The 22,584-nt window shown below is 38.5% G+C and overlaps 1 pseudogene; it reads left to right on the forward strand.

Annotated features, from left to right (window-relative positions):
- The first annotated feature begins 7,834 nt into the window (after positions 1-7,834).
- On the forward strand, positions 7,835-22,306 carry LOC145821231 (serine hydroxymethyltransferase, mitochondrial-like; annotated as a pseudogene).
- Positions 22,307-22,584: the final 278 nt, after the last annotated feature.

The following is a 22,584-nucleotide window of genomic DNA, read 5'->3' on the forward strand; positions in this document are numbered from 1 at the left end:
CACAAAGACAAGCGTATGGATGATGGAATATTAAGGCATCTAGCCGGTGGTCAGGCATGGAAGGACTTTGATATGCAGCATCCTACATTTTCTATGGAACCCCGGAATGTAAGGTTAGGGCTTGCCACGGATGGTTTCAATCCATTTGGAAATATGAACACATCGTACAGCATGTGGCCCATAATCTTAATGCCTTACAATCTTTCCCCATGAAAGTGTATGAAAGAGTCATTTATGATGATGTCATTGCTTATTCCTGGTCCATCCTAACCTGGAAGAGATATCAATATTTACTTGCAACCATTGGTGGAGGAGTTAATGAATTTTTGGAAGCATGGTGTGCAAACATATGATGCCTCCAATGGTCAAATATTTACAATGCAAGCAGCAGTCATGTGGACCATTAATGACTTCCCCGCATATGGTACCATGTCTGGTTGGACTACAAAAGGTTACTTGGCTTTCCTTAATTGTAACATGGATGCATCGTCTTAGAGTCTGTGAAGTAACATAGGGTATATGGGTCCCCACCGCTACTTGCTTGAGAACCATCCTTGGCAAAGGAGTAAGCTCTTCAACGGTCAAATTAAGAATCATTCCAAACCTGTGGAGTTATCGGGAGAACAAATACTATAGCAAATTGATTCTGGGACATACAGGCCGTATGGAAAGCATCCACACAACCGAAAAAGACAAAGGAATGAAAATCCAACTTCCAATTCGACAAAAAGAAGAATTATGTTCGACCTACCCTATTGGAAAACGTTGAAGCTTCGACATAACCTTGATGTCATGCACATAGAGAAGAATAAATGTGACAATCTGGTTGGGACACTATTGAGCATAGATGGCAAGAACAAGAACACGAATGAAGCACGCTTAGATTTGGAGGACATGCGAATGCGAAAGGAGTTACACTTGAAGAAGTGTTCCAATGGCTCATTCAAGAAGCCTCCAGCAGCGTACACATTGTCCCCGGTAGAGAGAAAAGATTTTTGTGAATCGATTAAGTACCCTGATGGCTATGCAGCAAATATATCCAACTGTGTCATCGCTCATGGTGGAAAATTAGTTGGCCTCAAAACTCATGACTGTCATGTCCTTCTACGATGACTACTTCCAATTGGGATGCGTGGATACCTTTCCAATGAGATTGGGACCACACTTTTTGAGTTGAGAACTTTTTTCAAACAATTATGCTCAGAGACATTGAGGGTGACTGATTTGGAGAAACTGAAAGACTAAATTGTACTTATACTTTGTAAGCTTGAGAGGATTTTCCCTCTTGCATTTTTTGATGTCATGGTCCACTTGGCAATTCATTTGCCTCACGAGGCTATGCTTGGAAGGCCTGTGCAATATCAATGGATGTATCCCATTGAGAGGTAATACCACGAGTCCTCAAACATATTCAATTAAATATAATAGAAAATGTAAATATTGACATTCAAATCATATTGCCATGTGGGATGCTCAAACTTCTGAAAGGATTTGTTACTAATAAAGCTCAGCCAGAAGGTTCCATTACGGAGGCTTACATTTCCAAAGAGTGTACGACGTTTTGTTCAATGTATTTGGACGGAGTTGAAACGGTATTTAATCGGGAAGAAAGGAACTATGACCGGAGTGACAATGGCTCAAGGTTGGCGGTTTTCACGTAAAATGTTTGTTCATTTGGTCTACTCACAAGGGCAATCGATGTGTCTCTAGCCAACCGTAAAATGGCTCATTGGTTTGTCCTACACAACAACTCAAAAGTAGAAAAATATCTAGAGTACGACTCGAATCTTTCGACGTACTATATGTGAGCTATATTCTTTTTTTTCAGTAATCATTTGAAATTACTTATGGATTACATTGTATTAACTAGGGAACATAAGATGTTGTTGCAACAACAACATGGAAGTGCATGCGACATTGCCAAGATACAATGCAAAGAATTTACTAAATGGTTCCAAGATCGCGTAAGCTAAAATACCGTATAGTATAGTTTACACATGAAGTTTAGTTATGTAAAAATAACATGACACTTGTTTTTTATGTAGATGAACCAATTGCGGAACAAAAAGTCACCCGAAGCAACTAATGAGATGTGGTCATTAGCAAATGGTCCTAATGGCTTAGTGAACACATTCGGGATGCATTTGTAATGGTGCCCGATTCCATACTCTTGACCGTGACAATCATCGTAAAAGTCAAAATAGTGGATTGGTAGTGGAAGGGGACCATGAAAGCCGATTGATAAAGTTCTACGGCCACATATGCAAAGTTTGGAAAAAGACATAACACCTCAAAGTTTGGCGAAATTATGAATCAGCTCCCGAACCACCATATGGATGTCACATCCAGCTTTTCTATGACAAATAGAACCTGTGACAACAAACGGAATGTAATTTCACTTGTAGGTTGGGAGTTAGAGCCAAAAACACCTCAAACTTAACCGAAAAATGGCGTTAAGGGAGTGAAACTATGAAACAGCCCCCGAACCAATTTCCCTGAACCATCGTGTGGCTATCACGAACAACTTTCCCATCACAAATAAGACCTGTGACAATAGACGGAATGTAATTTTCACTTGTAGGTTGGGAGTTAGAGTCAAAAACACCTCAAACTTAACCGAAAAAAGGGCGTTAAGGAGGCAAAACTATGAAACAGCACCCAAACCACTGTGTGGTTGTCATGAATAGCTTCCCCGTCACAAATAGGACCTGTGACAATAAACAAGATGTAATTTTCACTTGTAGGTTGGGAGTTAGAGCCAAAACACCTCAAACTTAATTGAAAAATGACGTTAAAGGGCGAAATTGTGAAACAGCCCCCAAACCACCGTATGGATGTCACAACCATCTTTTTTGTGACAAATAGGAGCTGTGATAATAGAAAAAATGTAATTTTCACGTGTAGGTTGGGCGTTACAGCCAAAAACACCTCAAACTTAACTAAAAAAAGGCGTTAAGAGGACGAAACTATGAATCAGCCCCTTAACCACCGTGTGGTTGTCACGAACAGCTTCCCTGTCACAAATAAGACTTGTGACAATAGACGGAGTGTAAATGGCATCCGTAGGTTGGGAGTTAGAGCCAAAAACATCTCAAACTTAACCGAAAAAGGGCGTTAAGGGGGAGGAATTGCGAATCAGCCCCTGAACCACCATATGGATGTCACGGCCAGCTTTACCGTGACAAATAGGACCTAGGACAACAGACGAAATGTAATTTTCACTTGTAGGTTGGGAGTTAGAGCCAAAAGCACCTCAAACTTAATCGAAAAGGGGTGTTAAGGGGGCGAAACTACGAAATAGCCCTCGAATCACCATATAAATGTCACGACCAGCTTCGCCGTGAGAAATTGGACCTATGACAATAGACGGAATGTAATTTGCACGTGTAGGTTGGGCTTTAAAGCCAAAAATGCCTCAAACTTAACCGAAAAAAGGCATTAAGCCCTTGAACCGCCCTATGGATGTTACAGATAGCTTCTTCATGACAAATAGAATCTGTGACAATAGACGGAATGTAATTTTCACTTGTAGGTTGGGAGTTAGAGCCAAAAACACCTCAAACTTAATCGAAAAAGGGGTGTTAAAGGGGCGAAACTGCGAAGTAGCCCCTGAACCACCATATAGATGTCATGGCCAGCTTCACCATGATAAATAGGACCTATGACAATAGACAGAATGTAATTTGCACGTGTAGGTTGGGAGTTAGAGCCAAAAACGCCTCGAAGGTAATCGAAAAAGGGCTTTAAAGTGGCAAAACTGCGAAACAGCCCCTGAACTGCCCTATGGATGTCACGTCCAGCTTCTCCATGACAAATAGGACCTGTGGCAATAGATGGAATGTAATTTGCACTTGTAGGTTGGGATTTAGAGCCCAAAACGCCTCAAACTTAACCAAAAAATGACGTTAAGGGAGCGAAACTGCGAAACAGCCCCAAGACCACCATGTGGCTGTTACAAACAGATTTCGTATCACAAATTGAACTTGTGGCAACAGACGGAATGTAAATAGCATGCACTGTTACATCTTGTAAAGGTACAAGAAGTGCCACATGACAAATTGATCAAAACTATGTTGCTATGTGTTTAACTTTTCTATGGTTTAATTATAGGAGTTCACCTTATAATATGATGATTGGCCTCTCAAAGTCAAACATAACAAATTATATATTGTATGCGTCTAAGGCACCGACTTTTGTAACGTAGATAATCTTAATATTGGAGCAAGATTATTTCTTTCGTTTTCTGTTAGATAAAAATAACAATATGAAGCTTCAAGACATTGGTCATCTATGAAAATAATAGTACGACAATGGAAAGCTGCTTCTCTATGATGTAGTATATGTTTACAGCCACCACAATTTATAACCACAACTACGACATGTAGATAAAAAGGAAACCTCACCAACAGTAGTTTAAGGACTGACAACTTTATGAAATAACATCCACGGATTCTAATAATTGCCTTTGTATATTTATAGGCCAATGAAATTATAGAAAATATTTTTTGTGCAGTTGGTTGGAATAAATATTGCATGATATATACATATGTTTTTATTTCCAAGAAGGCATTTATAGATTGTTCTACCTTAAATGCATGTTACATCCTTTTCCCTATGTTTAGATCAATTAATATTTTGTAACCAATTGCTATTTTTATTTTTATAGATGGCTTTTTGTGTGGACTTGTGGATAATCCATTTTGCTGTATAGAGAAGAAATTACACTTTTGTATACAACTAATACTTTTGTCATCCTCAGCTTTTGTGTAGTTCACTATTACTGAAACAGAAAACTTTTGGAAACCAACTGATAATACCTGTCGTGGTACATACAGCACGTTTTGTCGTGGTACATATATCACCTTTTGTCATGGTACATAGACCACCTTTTGTCGTGGTACAGATTACGATGGTAATTTGTACCATGCCAAATGGCCATTTCGCATGCTAGTACATGTATTTTTTGTATACGGAGGGCTTGATTTTTGTATGATTCTATATTTTTTATGGAATTGTTGTTTTAGTTCGGACAATAGTTGGTTTGTATGGACTTTGACATTTAAAGTTATTCATTTTTTGTATATGGATGCAGATGTGAAATGATGGATAGTATACGTATTGTTTTGTTTATATACGTATTACAGGTTGCATGGAATATAGACAGGTTGTGAAGAAATTATAATTTTGTGATAAAACAGAAGATCATGTTTTTGGCGACTGAATTGTTAGTAGCTAAAAAAAAAATTCAAAAAATAGTTTTGGCTACTAAATGTTTAGTAGCCAAAAAAAAAAAATCAAACATTTGGTGACTAAAATATTTTGTAGCAAAAAATAATCAAAGATATGGCGACTAAAATATGTCATAGCTAAAAAAATAAGCTGAAGAAATAAAAAACTTTTGGCGACTAAACCTTTAGTAGCAAAAAAATGTGAGACTTTAGGCGACCAAATGTTTAGTAGCCAAAACACAAAATGTTTGCTGACTAAAATCTTAGTAGCCAAAAACATAAGACTTTAGGCGACTAAACCTTAGTAGGCAAAAAAAAAAAAAAAATTTGACTTTAGGTGACTAAAATCTTAGTAGCCAAAACATTGTTATTTACTTTAGGCCACTAATATATTTAGTATTTAAGAATCTTTTCCGTGACTAAACACTTAGTCGTTAAAAATAGCTAAACTTTTAGCAACAAAAAAATTAGTCGTCGAAAATATGATATTTAATTTTATTTCAAACCTTTTGGCGACTAAAAACTTAGTCAGCAATGTAGTATATTTGGCGGCTAAAATAATTTTAGTTGCCAATGATCTTTCCCAACAATTCTTCCACGACTAATTCAGCGACCAAATATTTTTGCTGCTAAAAGACCTTGGCGACTAAATATTTTTGCTGCTAAAAGACCTCGATGAAAATTCTTGTAGTGTTACAAACAAGGGAAGCCACAAAGCGAAGGAGAAAATATACATTCACATGGATTTCCTTCTATAATCACAAATGACAAAGCAATGTGTAATATTTTTGCCTAAATCAACAAATAATGAAACAAAAATGCAACAATCTAAGTATTTGCTTTCATATTCTCCAATTTGTTATCCACTATTTATGGCATAAACAAACAGAAATGACAAAACTTATTACCTTCCTTAAGCAGAAAGTTTGAGAAAAAGATAGAGAGGATGAAAGAGTTTGTGAGTTTTGGAATGCCTTCTCTATGGATTTGTTGGGGAGGTACTAATAGAACTTTTAGCACCAAAATGAAAGAAAAACTTTACCACCAAAAACAGAACTCAGGAGCCAAAAACAAATAAAAAATTGAAAGGCCCATGAACAACACCTTGCTTGTCCTGGCGAGAGGTACAGTAGCTCATAATCATCTCAGCGATGCTTAAGCAAGTCTGCTAGAGCAGTCTTTCACCCTTCCAAGCTTGCTTCTATGGCTGAAAAGAGAGAATGGCTATACTGCTAGAGATGCTCTAATAGATTTTTTTTCACTCACATTTTGTAAATTTAGTATAGATTTTTTTTTCTCGATAAATTACAAATACACCAATGAATTTTGTTTAAAATATAGATTGTCTATTGTAGTTTTAAAAATTACATATTTCCCCTTAAAATATTTTTATAGCATAACAAATGACCATTTTATTAATAAATTATTAAGTCAATTAACAATTTTTAATAATGTCAGAAATATATCTTAATTAATAATGCTGGTAATTTTATTATTGCGTAAGAGAGTAATTAGAAATTTAATTTTTCCTGTCAATTCAGTTAAATAAAAAAAAAAATTGACAATGAAGTATTTATAATTTTCAAACCCACAAGACAATCCATATTTTAAACAAACTTTAGGGGTGCAATTGTAATTTATCTTTTTTTTTTTTTTTTTTGGTTTTGATATTGTGCTCTACCTAACATTGTGGTAATGCTATATTGATTTATAGTTTATGGATGTGCATTTTGGTTATAGCAGTATGTTCAGTTGTTTGGGATATTAATTTGAAGCTTGATTTATAACTACATACAATTGAATAAATTGTGGGCAGGGACTTGAACTCATACCTTCGGAGAATTTCACATCGGTGTCAGTAATGCAAGCAGTTGGGTCAGTCACGATCAACAAGTACAGTGAAGCGTGTCCTAGTACTAGATACTATGGAGGAAATGAGTATGAGAATCCACTTTCCTTTCCAGCTACAACACATACACATTTGGTCGTACCATGATGATAATTAATCATTTATTGAATTGATCAATTTTGTATGTACCTGGTGCATCTGACGTGGGTTTTATGATTAAGTTTGATGATTAAAATTGGTTTTATATACTTTAAGGTACATCGACATGGCAGAATGGGGAGGTAAATGCAATTACAGAAAAGATTCATGTTTGTATTATGGAGCAATGATACATCTAATTTTAGGACTCTAATGATGTGGTAGGAAACAAAAAAAATAAAAACTAAATAAAACCAAAGTCAAAACATCACATCACAGTGAGATCCATTTCCATTAGAGCTCATTTATTAGAGCTACCAATCATTTTTCTTATATTCTGAACGGTGGTAGAAAAATGATTGAGACTCTCAATTTTGAGGACCTCATGACCTCCAAAATGATCTACACTACTCATATATTTGTTTTTGTTTTTTTTTTTTTTTGTTTTGTTTCTATCTCTCTCACATGTGATCCAAATCATTTTGGGGTCATGAAAATCCTAAAATTGGGGTCTCAATCATTGTTGTTAAAAGCATCACATGCCTTATTTCTTGCAGTCAACGTGTAGTCATTATCTAGATCACCTGCTAACTTTCAAGTTTACACTGCACTATTAAAACCCCACGAGAGAATCATGGCACTTGATCTTTCTCATGGCGGACATCTTTCACATGGATATCAGGTGATGTATTCTTTTAGTTTAACTTCTGTAACCTAGATTTGGTGGTAATATCCCATTTCTACTGATTAAAGTGAAGAAATTTGTTTATTGCTCAGTTTTGGCTTATGCTTTTATTTATTTGCTAGAAAAAAATAGAAATATCAGGAACAGAGATGTTGAGAATGAAATACAATATAATTGTGAGAATAACTGTTGGCTTATGCTCATCTTCCAAGTTTTTGTTGTGAAAATGTCCGCTGACATTGTTAAAGAGATCCAATTTGTACACCATGATGGCTCTATTTTCATAAAACAACTCTTCAAATGTCATTACTATCAGATTTAGTACTCATATAAACTTAACTCTGGTGTTCACAGATTCGAGTCACGGAAACAATCTATTCGCTTGCAGGGTAAAGCTACGTATATCAACCCTTTCCCAAATCCCGTTTAATCAGGAGTTTCATACACTGGATACGCCCCTTTATAAACTTAACTCTGGTCTAGGAGAAAATTTCCTTTGATTTTCTGGATAAATATGAATAACTTGTAATCTGCATTATTGTCCTTTTTTGGTCTATTTATGGCAATGTAATTTTCTTTTCAGAAAGATAATTGGAGTAGGTGTTTAGAGTTCAAAACCTTGAAATTGAAATGCTTCTTGCGGTTTTTAGTGTTTTAATTGCACATGGGGCATAAGTGTAGTAATTATGTTTTGATATTAAATGTAAAAGTCATAACATCTTATCATGATATACTAATTTGTCATTTTATGCATTTTTTCAGACTGACACCAAAAAGATATCCGTTGTGTCAATATTTTTTGCGACGATGCCATACAGATTTGATGAAAGCACTGGTTATGTTGATTATGACCAAGTAACTTCTTATTCTCTTTGTGGGAAAGTTGTTCTTATGATTGAAGTAGATTTACTTTCTTGTAGGTCACTGTCGTTAAAATTGAAGAATTTATAGGAAAAAGTGAATTTAATTTGTTCTATGTTTCAATAATCTGCTGGAAACCTGGTTCTGCAGTGGCTATGTAATTCGTGAACGTTAATCTAACAAGATTGAAAGAGAGGATTCTAAAACTTCATACTCAACAAGTTTTATATTATGACTTGCGACTTTTTGTTTTACCGTGGTTCTGGTTAAATACTGAGACCTTTTGCTCCAGTTTTGAATAGCCTCGTTTTACTTTTTGGATTTTTTTTCTTTTGTTGTTGCACAATTTTCCCCCTAAAATTATTTCAAATTTGGTTCATAAAACAAGTTCACTTGTATTACTGAAGTTAGAGAAAAATGCCACGCTCTTTAGACCAAAATTAATTGTTACTGGTGTGAGTGCTTATGCACGCCTATATGATTATGCACGTAATCGAAAGGTAGCCCCCTTGCTTTGACTGTCACTGTCAAAATCTAAGAGTCAACAACATATATCTTTCTTTCCTCTTCTTGTTTTTCCTGCTTGATATCTTAAATAGATAGAAATCATGAAATTTTATTCCTGATCAATTTTCCAGGTTTGTGACAGGCAGAAAGTTGTCCTGTTGGTGGACATAGCCCACATTAGTGGGTTGGTTGTTGCTGGTGTTATCCCCTCTCCTTGTGAATTTGCAGATATTGTGACAACTACAACACACAAGTCACTTTGTGGACCACATGGAGCGATGATCTTCTTCAAGAAGGGGGTGAAAGAGATTAATAAACAAGGACAAGAAGTAAGTTTGTAATTTTGAAACTAGTGAATAAAAGGAAAATTTCTCGGCATCTTGATTATTGGTTACTTGGGTGCTACTTTTTCAGTTACTTAGGTTGCTTTTATTATTTCCTTTTTAAGTTCCAAATTAATTCATCAAGTGCAAGGTTTTCTCAATTTTATGTGCCATTTATAGGTGATGTATGATTATGAAGACAAAATCAATCAAGCTGTCTTTCCTGGACTTCAAGGTGGTCCACACAATCACACTATTTCTGGTTTGGCAGTTGCACTGAAGCAAGTTGAAATTATTTCCTGCCTCATTAATCATTTTACTGGATCTTATTCTAACCAGACGATGTTATTTTACTCTATTTACTTTTTGATTATAGGCCATTTCATTAGAGTATAAGGCTTACCAAGTGCAAGTCCTTAGTAATTGCTCAAAATTTGCTGAGGTACTACCATGGGCACCTTTCTAAGCTTACAAACCATTTTATTTTCATTGTAATGTTTCACTGTCACTTTTATCGCTGAGATGTTTTATTGTCTGATCAAGTTTGTTGTGGTAATTTACATGGTACAAAAGTTCGATAATTTTGCATACTTTGTTAGAGAAGGGCTATGATCTTGTTTCTGGCGGAACTGATAACCATTTGGTCTTGGTGAATTTAAGAAACATGGTAAGAGGATAATATCTTTCTCTGATTTGCAACTGCTGCTTCATGATTTTTTTGACTTTCCCTCTTACATTCAACACTAATCAGAGATAACAGTGATGAGGTTGATTTTAGCTAGAAAAAAATGATTAGAGCTGTTTTTTCCCCAAAAAAATTGGACAAGAATGTTAACAGGAAACCTTTTGTGGAATGTTTGTAAGAAAAACTCTTCTAAATGATAGGAAATTTGCAAAGTTTACTTGAAAATTTTACCTTCGAAATATTTTTATGTCGCTGTATAAGCAGTCTGAAAGGGAATTTTGTACATGAATTATCTGCTTCATTGCCACCAATGTGACAGGACCTCCGCATATGTCCATACTTGCATTAGATAATAAAGAGTCATCCCAAACTCCTGTAGCTTCTATATTTTAGAGAAATTCAATTTGATGTTGGTTCATGTGGATTCTGAATAGTTTACCATGATGAAGGTGATCAGTTGTTTCTTTTGGGATTATTATCTGCAAGGTATTGTTGGTTGTGATGACCGGCTTTTTCATGCATTTCTTTCCTTTGTTTTCTTTGGAAATTGTTGATTTCAGATGTTTCCTCTTTAATTCAAATCCTTGTTCATTTCCAAGTTGCCTTTCTTTTCTTCAGAGGGTGCGTGGTCGAGTCCGGAGTGCCCGAGGACAAAACGGGACTTTTGGGTGACTAGGCCAGGGCCGCACGTGCGGGGCCCAAGGTCGCACGTGCGAATGAGGGCCTCACGAGCGGCGGGAGGGGCCGCTCGAGTGGTGGAGGTTGAAACTTAGAACTTTGCATTCTATCTAAAACGCACGAGTGGGGAAAATAGGCCGCACGAGCGGTGGAGATGGGCTGCTCGAGTGGTGAGGTCGGCCGCACGAGCGCTGAAGGCCGCCACACGTGCGGGGATGGGTGCTGCACATGCGGCCAACTAGGCAGTCCAAGCTCTATTTTTTTATAACCTTTTGGTCCGAATATAACATTCATTATACACTATTTTCTCTCACTCTAAACCCTATTTCTCTCCCTCTTCTCTCTAGAAAACTTCCTCAAGCTTCAAAACACTGTGATTTTGCAAATTTTTGGGTCAAGATCTTCATCATCTTCCTCTAAATCTTGAAGATCCAAAGTTAGGGCTCCCCTTGGGTGGTGGAAATCTAAGGTTTCTCTCATCTTTGAGGCTAGGGTTTCATCTCACCTTTCATCAACAAGCTTGAGGTACGGATTTCTTGAGTTATATATACATGTTTTGCTATATGGATGTTGATTTAAAAGGGTTCTTGAAGTTTTGTGTTAAATTTTGTTTTTGGTTCAAAATGTATAGATTTTTGAATGTGGGCTTGTATCTTAATCTATTTTGCTACTTCTTGATAGTCTTTCCTCCATTAGACTCATGAAAGATGATTTTGATGGAATTTTTCTTAGGAAATGAAGAAAGCTTGTTTTAATGAAAACCCTAGAAATTGGGGGTTTTGGGAAAAGTAGAAAATGCCTTTGAAACTCCTTATTATTTTGTGTCAAGTGGATGAATGAAGAAGTGTAAATTTATTTATGTTTTTTTATTAAATAGCAAACCCTTTGATATATGAGCCATGAGAATTATTTTAGCATTGTTACTAAATAATTGAGTATGTATAGCTGAGGAATGGTAAATCATTGTGCACTATGGATTGTGAAAATTATAACTTTAAGGGATTTACGTTTGAAAACGTCACATGTGACCTTGAAGAGGCTAAATTGATTAGAATTGTGCATGATGGGAAATTGTTGTTGTGTTGAAGGCACATGGTTATTTTGCGAGATAATGTTGAGGTTAAGAAATGAGAAAGGTAGTTGTTTTGTTATTGTTGTTAAGACATTTGAAATTGGAGAAGTGTTATGAGTTATGGAAAGATCATGGCATTGCATATTCATTCAATTATTATTATTCTTATTATTTTTTATTTTTTTTATTTTTTTTATTTTTTTTTTTTTGCATTATGAACTTTGATTGAAGATATTTATTTCATTAAAGAAAATGATGTTGTGATAAGAACTATGGAAATATGGTATGGGGTAAATACATGGTAAATCCGGATATGGGATGTGGTTGAACTTGATAAGTTGGCCTGAGTGTCTTTGGTGAAAGACCAGAAAGCCGCACAGATAGGTGTCGAGCCTTCCGGTTAATACCGGTAAAAATGACGATTTGGTAGTACTTGTAGAGTCTACTTGCAGACACCAGCCTAGGGATTACCAGTGTCATATTTACCGCCCCTGTTGATTTAAAATTGGAAGTTTTGAAATTTGTTGAGTTTGCAAAGTTTTTATTGAAAATTGGAAATCTTCAAGTAGAGCATGAAATAAAATTTCCTAATAAGAGCATGGCATGGCATTAGCATTTGCATCTTGTTGAGAATTTGCATAACTATATATACTTTGTGAGAATTCTCTACTGGGCTTTATGCTTACCCCTATGAGATTTTGGTGCAGGTAAAGATGTGGTGATCCCGCCAAATTGAGGGTGTGGATATGTTATTGTGAAGAGTAGATCACTCTTTATTTTGTTGTGAAATTTTTGTAAAGCCAAGGGCTAATGTGTTTGGGTCCGAGAGATCATTTTGTGTAACCGGGCTATTGCCTTGGAATTTGTAAGCCCTTGAAGGCCTTATTCGTCTTGATTTAACGATTTTACATGCTGTAGATTCATGTACTAGTTTGTCAATGAATGTATAATCGCATGTGAGATGACTTTTGTAAAGGTACATGGTTAATATCTTATTTTGGAAGTGGGTTGATGTAATAGTTATGTGGGATTATTTTGGGGCGTTACAACTTGGTATCAGAGCTACCGGGTTTGAATACTTGGGGCTCGTGGAAAGTGGTTGCTATACCACAATGGGTTCATTTCGCATGATTAGGAAATGTTTTATTTAATTGTGATTATGTGACAGCATGTTTATGTGACTATGTGGGTATGGGATTAGACTTTTGGGATGTTATTTGCGCCTAGTAGATTCCTTGAGGTTTTATTAGAATGGTACTTGATCAATACTCATTCTACTAAGAATTCTAAGTTTCTCATGGGACGAATCTCATCACTAAAGGATAATTCGTATGTGTTTATGTGACTACGTGCTTATATGGAGTGAATTAAATTGTTTGTGTGGTAGGATATGTGTAATTGCTTTAGTTCAACGTGTGGGGCAAGTTGCGAGCACATTTGGAATTATGTGCTAAGTTTGTTTATCTTGTTTCTCAATTAGGATGTCAGGACGGGTTCAAAGTCGTGGTGGTAGAGGAAGAAGGCATGGTAGGGGACACCGGGGTGTACATGAGGTACCGGTCCACGAGGTCCCGGTACAAGAAGAGGGTCTAGGCCAAGCTGACATGGCCGAACAAGTGGGGCAAGCGGAGGTGTCGGGGTAAGCCGGCCAAGCTACAATGGGGGCTCTAGCCCGGGAGATGGCAGGGGCATTGAGGGAGTCCATGAATATCCTTAGGGAGAAAACCCAAGCTAGGGAGAACGCCGTAGAGACGAGGGCGAGCTTCCTCACGAGGGAGTTTCTGCGGGCCAAACCGTATAAGTTCTATGGTGGCCCCGAGCCGAAGATGGCAGACGAATGGCTAGAGCAAACAGTGAAAACTTTTAAAATGCTTCATATAGAGGATAGTGAGTTGAGGGTGACTCTTGCGAGTTACTACCTCAAAGGGGATGCAGGGCAATGGTGGAAGTACGCCAAGGGTCAAATAGCACCAACAAGGGAGGCATTTATGGTAGCCTTCCAAGACAAGTACCTACCTCCCACTGCTAAGGAGAGGTTGAGGCAGGAGTTCAAGGACCTTAAGCAACTAAACATGTCAGTGACCAAGTTCGAAGCGGCCTTTTCTAGTTTGTCCCGGTTTGCACCAGAATTAGTAGCAACGGAGGAACGCCGTTGCATTGAGTTCGAGCAGAGGTTGAGGACGAAGATTTTGTTCAAGGTTGTCGAGAACATGATCCGAAATTATGATCGCCTTGTGGAAGCAGCCGCACATATGGAAATTATTGTGGAGGCCGAGGAGGAGACACTTCGGAATTCGAGGTCTAGGGGCCAAGGGTCACAGGGGGACTTCAGGCCCAACAAGAAGAGTAAGAGCACCTTTTCATCCCAGTCTCAGCCGCAATAGTCTAGATCCATTTTCCCTTTTCCTAGTGCGGGTTCGGGAAAGAGTTCACCGAGTGGGTTTTCTTGCTTCAAGTGTGGCCAGCTGGGTCACAAGGCCTTTGCTTGTCCACAAAAGGAAGGAGGACAGTAGATGTTGCCATCACCACCACCTAACTGATTTCAAAGTCAGTCTCAGAGTAGGGATCAGGGGCCTACTTACTTTCAGTGTGGTCAGTCAGGGCATATGAAAAGAGCTTGCCCTCAGTTGGGAGGTGCGTCTGGCGCTTCAGGGTCTAGGCAGACACAAAGCCACTAGCAGGTTCACTCAGCTCAAGCTTCACGAGTTCATCAAGGAGCCTCTTTGGCTCAGTCAATACAGTAGGCCTATGCTCCGAGGGATGAGCAGGTCGAGCAGAGGCCACAGGGGCACGTGTATGCAGTTACTACACCAAAGTAGTTGCTAGGATCCTCGGTAATGAGAGGTATTTTTATTGTGTGTTATTCTTTGGCCAGCTGTTGATAGATACAGGTGCATCTCATTCATTCGTATCTGTTGCATTCCCATCTGCATTGGGGCTAGAGGTGACTTAGTTAGCGTCTCCACTCAGAGTAGAGTCTCCAGTTGGGGGTATAGTTGACCTAGATCGGGGTTGTCATGGTTGTGAGATAGAGGTTGTCGAGCGTCGACTCCCATTTGGTTTTGTGCTACTAAACATGTTGAGTTTTGATGTCATCCTAGGCATGGATTGGTTGTCTTCGTATCGGGTAGTGATTGATTGTTTTCGTCGGAGGGTCACCGTGTGCACCTCGGGTGGTGATTGTTTTTATTTTCTGGGAGATCGGGTCGATAAGGTCTTGTCGCCGGTATTTGATCCTCGTAGTAGGAAAGAGCTTAGTGGTCTTCTTGCTACTCTTATGGATAATGAGAATGGCGGAACTCGAGTTGAGTTGCCAAGGGTAGTGTGTGAATACCCGGATGTGTTTCCCGAGGACCTTACTAGTTTGCCACCCCACCGGGAGTGAGTTCACCATCAACTTAGTGCTTGGAATGGCACCAATTTATGTGGCACCGTATAGATTTGCACCCACAAAATTTCATGAGTTGAAGATCCAACTCCAAGAGCTTCTAGACAAGGGCTTCATTCGCCCTAGTACGTCACCTTGGGAAGCGCCGGCCCTCTTTGCAAAGAAGAAGGATGGGTCGTTGCGATTGTGTATCGACTACCGTAAATTAAACCGAGTTACCGTTAAGAACAAACACCATTTGCCCAGAATAGATGACTTATTCGATCAACTTAGAGGGTCTTGTTGCTTCTCGAAGATAGACTTGAGGTCGGGGTACCATCAGTTGAGGGTCCGGGAAGAGGACATCCAGAAAACGGCCTTTCGTACGCGTTATAACCACTATGAATTCCTTGTAATGCCATTCGGGTTGACTAATGCGCCGACTTCCTTTATGGATTTGATGAACTGAATTTTTAGGGAGTACTTGGATCATTTTGTGGTCGTCTTTGTGGATGACATCCTAATTTATTCGACTTCTGAGGAGGAACACGAGAATCACTTGAGGGTAGTGCTCGATTTGCTTAGAAAACACCAGTTGTATGCTAAATTTGAGAAGTGCGAGTTTTGGCTCACCAAGGTGAAGTTTTTGGGCCATGTTGTGTCAAGACAAGGAATAACTGTAGATTCTTCGAAGATAGATTCTGTACAAGATTGGAAGCAACCTAAGAATGTTTTTAAGATCCGGAGTTTCTTGGGATTGGCGAGGTACTATCGGCGTTTTGTGAGGGACTTCTCTAGACTAGCCGCACCCTTGACTAGGTTGACTAGAAAGGGGGTTAAGTTTGTGTGGAGTGAGGCTTGTGAAAAGTCTTTCCAAGAACTCAAAATTAGATTGACCACGGCACCGGTGTTGATCATTCCAGAGAGAGGCTTGGGTTACATCGTTTATTGTGATGCATCTCGAGATGGGCTTGGTTGTGTATTGATGCAATAGGTAAAAGTCGTAGCCTATGGGTCACAGCAATTGAAAACCCATGAGAAGAATTACCTTACCCACGACTTAGAGTTAGCCACAGTGGTTTTTGCCTTGAAAATTTGGAGGCATTACTTGTATGGTGAGAAATTTGAGGTTTTCTCTGATCATAAGAGCTTGAAGTATTTGTTCTCTCAGAAAGATTTGAATTTACGTCAACGGAGATGGATGGAATTTTTAGAAGACTATGATTTTGAGCTATACTATCATTTGGGGAAGGCCAATGTAGTGGCCAACGCCTTAAGCCAAAAAACCGTGAGTAGTTTGGCGAGTGTGGCCATTCGGTAGTGGGGTATGTTGGGTGAAGTCAGCAAGTTTGAATTGCAATTGAATGAGTTCGAAGGGGGTGCAACATTGTTTACCTTGAGTGCTCAACCTATCTTTATTAGTAGAGTTGTAGAGGCACAACAAGGAGACCGTCAAGTAGAGTTAATTTGTGATAGAATCTCCAATGGAAAAGAAGAGAAGGGTTTGAACATCCACTCGGATCAGAGTGTGTGTTACCTAGATCATCTGTTTGCGCCTGAATCTTGTAGGGAGGAAGTGCTTCGGGAGTTCCACCATTCACACCTTGCGGTACATCCAGGAGGCACTAAAATGTATCGAGACCTTAGCCGTCATTTTTGGTGGAGGGGTATGAAGCGGGATGTCGCATCCTTTGTGTCCAAGTTGCTTACTTGTTAACAAGTGAAGGCCGAACACCAGAGACCAGCGGGTTTGTTACAAAATTTACCAATAACCGAGTGGAAGTGGGAGCACGTGACCATGGACTTCGTAGTTGGGCTTCTTAGAACACAACGGGGCAATGATTCCATTTGGGTAATTGTTGACAGATTGACTAAGTCCTCACACTTCATTCCTGTGCATACTAGCGACTCGGTTGAGCACTTGGCAAAGTTGTATGTTAGAGAAATAGTTCGCTTCACGGGGTTCCCATAACCATTGTGTCAGATAAGGATCCTCGTTTTACCGCCCGGTTGTGGCAAAGCCTTCAAGAGGCATTGGGAACCAAATTAACTTTTAGCACCACTTATCACCCTCAAACCGATGGGCAGTCGGAACGCACCATTCAAATTTTGAAGGATATGCTTAGAGCTTGTGTCCTAGATTTCAAGAGGTCTTGGGAGAGGCACTTAACGTTGATTGAATTTGCCTACAACAATAGTTATCAGGCTAGTATCGAGATGGCACCGTTTGAGGCCTTGTATGGCCGACCTTGTAGGTCACCAGTTTGTTGGGCCGAGGTAGGGGATGCACCGTTGTTGGGTCCGGAGATTGTTAGCGAGACAACCAAGAAAGTTGCTCTCATTCGAAAGAGGTTGGCTACGGCCCAAAGCCGACAGAAAAGTTACGCATATAAGAGGAGACAACCTTTGTCCTTTGAAGTGGGTGATCACGTTTTCCTTAAGATCTCACCTAGATGAGGTTTAATGAGGTTTGGCAAGAGTGGTAAGTTGCCTCCGAGGTTCATTGGGCCTTTCGAGATATTGGAGAGAATCGGGGAAGTGGCATACCGGTTAGCTTTACCGCCACAAATTTCGAGGGTTCACAACGTGTTTCATGTGTCTATGCTTAGGAAGTACGAACTCGACCCTTCTCACGTATTAGATTGGGTTGATTTGGAGGTAGATGAGGATGCCTCCTACGATGAGCGATCGGTTCAAATTTTAGATACCCGAGAGCGAGTGTTACAAGGCAAGACTATACCGTTAGTAAAGGTGTTGTGAAGACGCCATGGGATTGAGGAAGCGACTTGGGAGAGAGAGGTAGAAATCCGCTCCAAGTATCTGGATTGATTTGAGCATGCTTAGTTGTTTATTTTAAAATGGTAATATTCCCTTGTGTCGAAGGGAAAAGATGTCAAATTGTTGATCGTTTATTGTTACATATGTTATTAATTTGAACGTGAGGTTATGAAGATATGATATTTTGTTATAGATGTTTCATTCCATTCTAACTTGAGTAATTGTGTTCTGATGAAATGATGATGAGAAAAGTGTTAAATTTTAGTTGGGCATAAATGTTGCGGTTTGATAATGTTGTTGAAATAATCATAGTTGCCTGAACACTCTTGTTTAGCGAGTTTATTCAAATTTCGGAGATGAAATTTCCTATGGTGGGGAGATTGTGATGACCGGCTTTGTCATGCATTTCTTTCCTTTGTTTTCTTTGGAAATTGTTGATTTCAGATGTTTCCTCTTTAATTCACATCCTTGTTCATTTCTAGGTTGCCTTTCTTTTGTTCGCAGGGTACGTGGCCGAGTCCGGAGTGCCCGGGGACGTAACGGGACTTTTGGGTGACTGGGCCAGGGCCGCACGTGCGGGGCCCAAGGCCGCACGTGCGAAGGAGGGCCGCACGAGCGGCGGGAGGGGCCGCTCGAGCGGCGGAGGTTGAAACCCAGAACTTTGCATTCTGTCTAAAACGCAAGAGCGGGGAAAATGGGCCGCACGAGTGATGGAGGTGGGCCGCTCGAGCGGTGGGGTCGGCCACACGAGCGGTGAAAGCCGCCACATGTGCGGGGATGGGCGCCGCACGTGCGGCCAACTAGGCAGTCTGAGCTCTGTTTTTTTATAACCTTTTGGTCCGAATATAACATTCATTATACACTCTTCTCTCTCACTCTAAACCCTATTTCTCTCCCCTTTCTCTCTAGAAAACTTCCTCAAGGTTCAAAACACTTTGATTTTGCAAATTTTTTGGTCAAGATCTTTATAATCTTCCACAAATCTTGAAGACCCAAAGTTAGGGCTTCACTTAGGTGGTGGAGATCCAAGGTTTCTCTCATCTTTGAGGCTAGGGTTTCATCTCACCTTTCATCAACAAGCTTGAGGTAGGGATTTCTTGAGTTATATATACAAGTTTGGCTATATGGATGTTGATTTAAAAGGGTTCTTGAAGTAGGGGTGAGTAGCGGATATACCAATCCGCCAAAACCGACCGAACCGAACTGATCCGCCGCATTTTGGACGGATGCGTGATGACGAGCGGACGGTTGCGGATTGATTTTCTCAAATTCGCCAATTTGGCGAACGAATGGCGGATTTGAGATTTTTTGGCCGCAACCGAACCGCCAAACCGCCAAATCGCGAGCACCACTAGTAATTTATAAGACTTTGTATTTTCAATTTGTTTAAATATTATGTTTGTGTTTTCAATTGAAAAATAGTTTAAATATTCTGTTGAAAAAAGTTTTCAACTTAAATATATTTTTTGAATTGAAAAAAATAAACGTATTATTCATATATATTTTTTAGTTTTTAAATGTAACTCTAAAAATAATAAATAGAAAATATGATATATGCTGGTTGGTTTTTGTTTTCAAAAACATGTAGATGTAACAATACAGAGACATTCAATCTCTACTACTACTCTGTTCATGGTTTTGGTGGTTTGAATTGTTATTATATTTTAAGAATCACAAATTGTAATACTTTATGGGGATGAATCATGCTGTGATTGTAATATGTGGATGAGGCATGCAGTGATCGTGATATTCTAAAGTTTCAAACTTTTTTTCTTTGGATAAGGCATACAGTGATTGTAATACTTTTTTAAGTCATTGACTGTAATACTTTTTTTTTTCTTTTTTTTGTTTGAGGAAGTACACAAGTTGAATTATGTTGAAAATTTATAAAATTTTAAACCGCCAAACCGATTCGCATCCATCCGCCAAACCGCCAATCCGCTCAATCCACATCCGCCGGATTGGCGGACGGATACGGATTGATTTTCTTCAATCCGCCAATCTGGCGGACGGATGGCGGATTGGAGGTTTCGTGGCCCCAACCGACCCGCGCCCACCCCTATCTTGAAGTTTTGTGTTAAATTTTGTTTTTGGTTCAAAATGTAGAGATTTTTTAATGTGGGCTTGTATCTCAATCTATTTTTCTACTTCTTGAGTGTCTTTCCTTTTGATGGAATTTTTCTTAGGAAATGAAGAAAGCTTGTTTTAATGAAAACCCTAGAAATTGGGGATTTGGGGAAAAGTAGAAAATGCCTTTGAAACTCATTATTATTTTGTGTCAAGAAAATGAATGAAGAAGTGTAAATTTATTTATGTGTTTTTATTAAATAGCAAACCCTTTGATATATGAGCAATGAGAATTATTTTAGCATTGTTACTAAACAATTGAGTACGTATAGTTGAGGAATGGTAAATCATTGTGCATTATGGATTGTGAAAATTATAACTTTGAGGGATTTACGTTTGAAAACATCACATATGACCCTTGAAGAGGCTAAATTGATTAGAATTGTGCATGATGGGAAATTGTTGTTGTGCTGAAGGCACATGGTTATTTTGTGAAATAATGTTGAGGTTAAGAAATGAGAAAGGTAATTGTTTTGTTATTGTTGTTAAGACATTTGAAATTGGAGAAGTGTTATGAGTTATGGAAAGATCATGGCATTGCATATTCATTCAATTATTATTATTATTATTATTTTTTTTTTTTTTTTTGCATTGTGAACTTTGATTGAAGATATTTATTTCATGAAAGAAAATGATGTTGTGGTAAGAACTATGGAAATATGGTATGGGGTAAATACGTGGTAAGTCCGGATAAGGGGTGCAGTTGAACTTGGTAAGTTGGCCTCAGTGTCCTTGGTGAAATACCAAAAAGCTGCACAGATAGGTGTCGAGCCTTCCGGTTAATATCAGTAAAAATGACGATTTGGTAGTACTTGTAGAGTCTACTTGCAGACACCAGCCTAGGGATTACCAGTGTCGTATTTACCGCCCCTGTTGATTTAAAATTGAAAGTTTTGAAATGTGTTGAGTTTGCAAAGTTTTTATTGAAAATTAGAAATCTTCAAGTAGAGCATGAAATAAAATTTCCTAATAAGAGCATGGCATGGCATTAGCATTTGCATCTTGTTGAGAATTTGCATAACTGTATATACTTTGTGAGAATTCTCTACTGAGCTTTATGCTCAACCCTATGGGATTTTGGTGTAGGTAAAGATGTGGTGATCCCGCCAAATTGAGGGTGTGGATATGTTATTGTGAAGAGTAGATCACTCTTTATTTTGTTGTGAAATTTTTGTAAAGCCAAGGGCTAATGTGTTTGGGTCCGAGAGATCATTTTGTGTAACCGGGCTATTGCCTTTGAATTTGTAAGCCCTTAAGGGCCTTATTTGTCTTGATTTAATGATTTTACATGCTATAGATTCATGTACTAGTTTGTCAATGAATGTATAATCGCATGTGAGATGACTTTTGTAAAACATTTTGAATTATGTAAAGGTACATGGTTAATATCTTATTTTGGAAGTGGGTTGATGTAATAGATATGTGGGATGGGATTATTTTGGGGCGTTACATTGGCTCTAGAGCTGAGAAGGTATTGGAATCAGTGCACATTGCAAAACACTGTTCCTGGGGATGTGTCTGCCATGGTGCCTGGTGGTATTCTTATGGGTAAAGCCCTTTTCCTTCGATCATTTTCCATGTACTATTTATTGTTAATTAACTCATGGTCTCACATCTAGAGGATTTGCTGAGGAGGATTTTGTTAAAGTAGCTGAGTTCTTTGATTCTGCTGTGAAATTGGCCTTGAAGATAAAGGCTGATACCAAAGGTTCTTGATTCCATTAATTGTCTTCATTGGTATCTTTAGAAGTGATTATTTATGTAAAATCAGAAATTTGTAAACGGAAACAGTTTCATACTTACCTGCACACATGCCCAATTCTAAAACCAGAAACAAAGTTGAAGGAGTTTGTGTCAACTATGAAGTCAGATGCCTACATTGCAAAGCTTTGTCATGAGGTTGAGGAGTATGCCAAACAATTTCCAACAATTGGTTTTGAGAAAGAGACATGCCAAACAATTTCCAACAATTGGTTTTGAGAAAGATACTATGAAATATAACAACTGACGGAGGATCTTTATAGTGCCAGGTATGTCATACCCAGTGGCCTATTTGAGCAGATGTTTTAGATTGTTGTAGTTTTTTGGTTATCTTGATGCTAGAAATCATACTAAGAACCAAACTCGGACATTAACACTTGTGTCACTTTTTTGAGTCTTGTTTGGGTTCTTTCATACTTATATAACCTCAATAAAAGTATATTGCTTTTCATCTTTAGAAGCGGCACTATGTAATCAGTTATGTTTTTTTCCTTCCACAAGTGAATGAAATGAAATATAATATAT

This window comes from Camellia sinensis, chromosome 3 (assembly GCF_055761805.1).
Source record: "Camellia sinensis isolate YWXY chromosome 3, ASM5576180v1, whole genome shotgun sequence".
Lineage (NCBI taxonomy): Eukaryota > Viridiplantae > Streptophyta > Magnoliopsida > Ericales > Theaceae > Camellia > Camellia sinensis.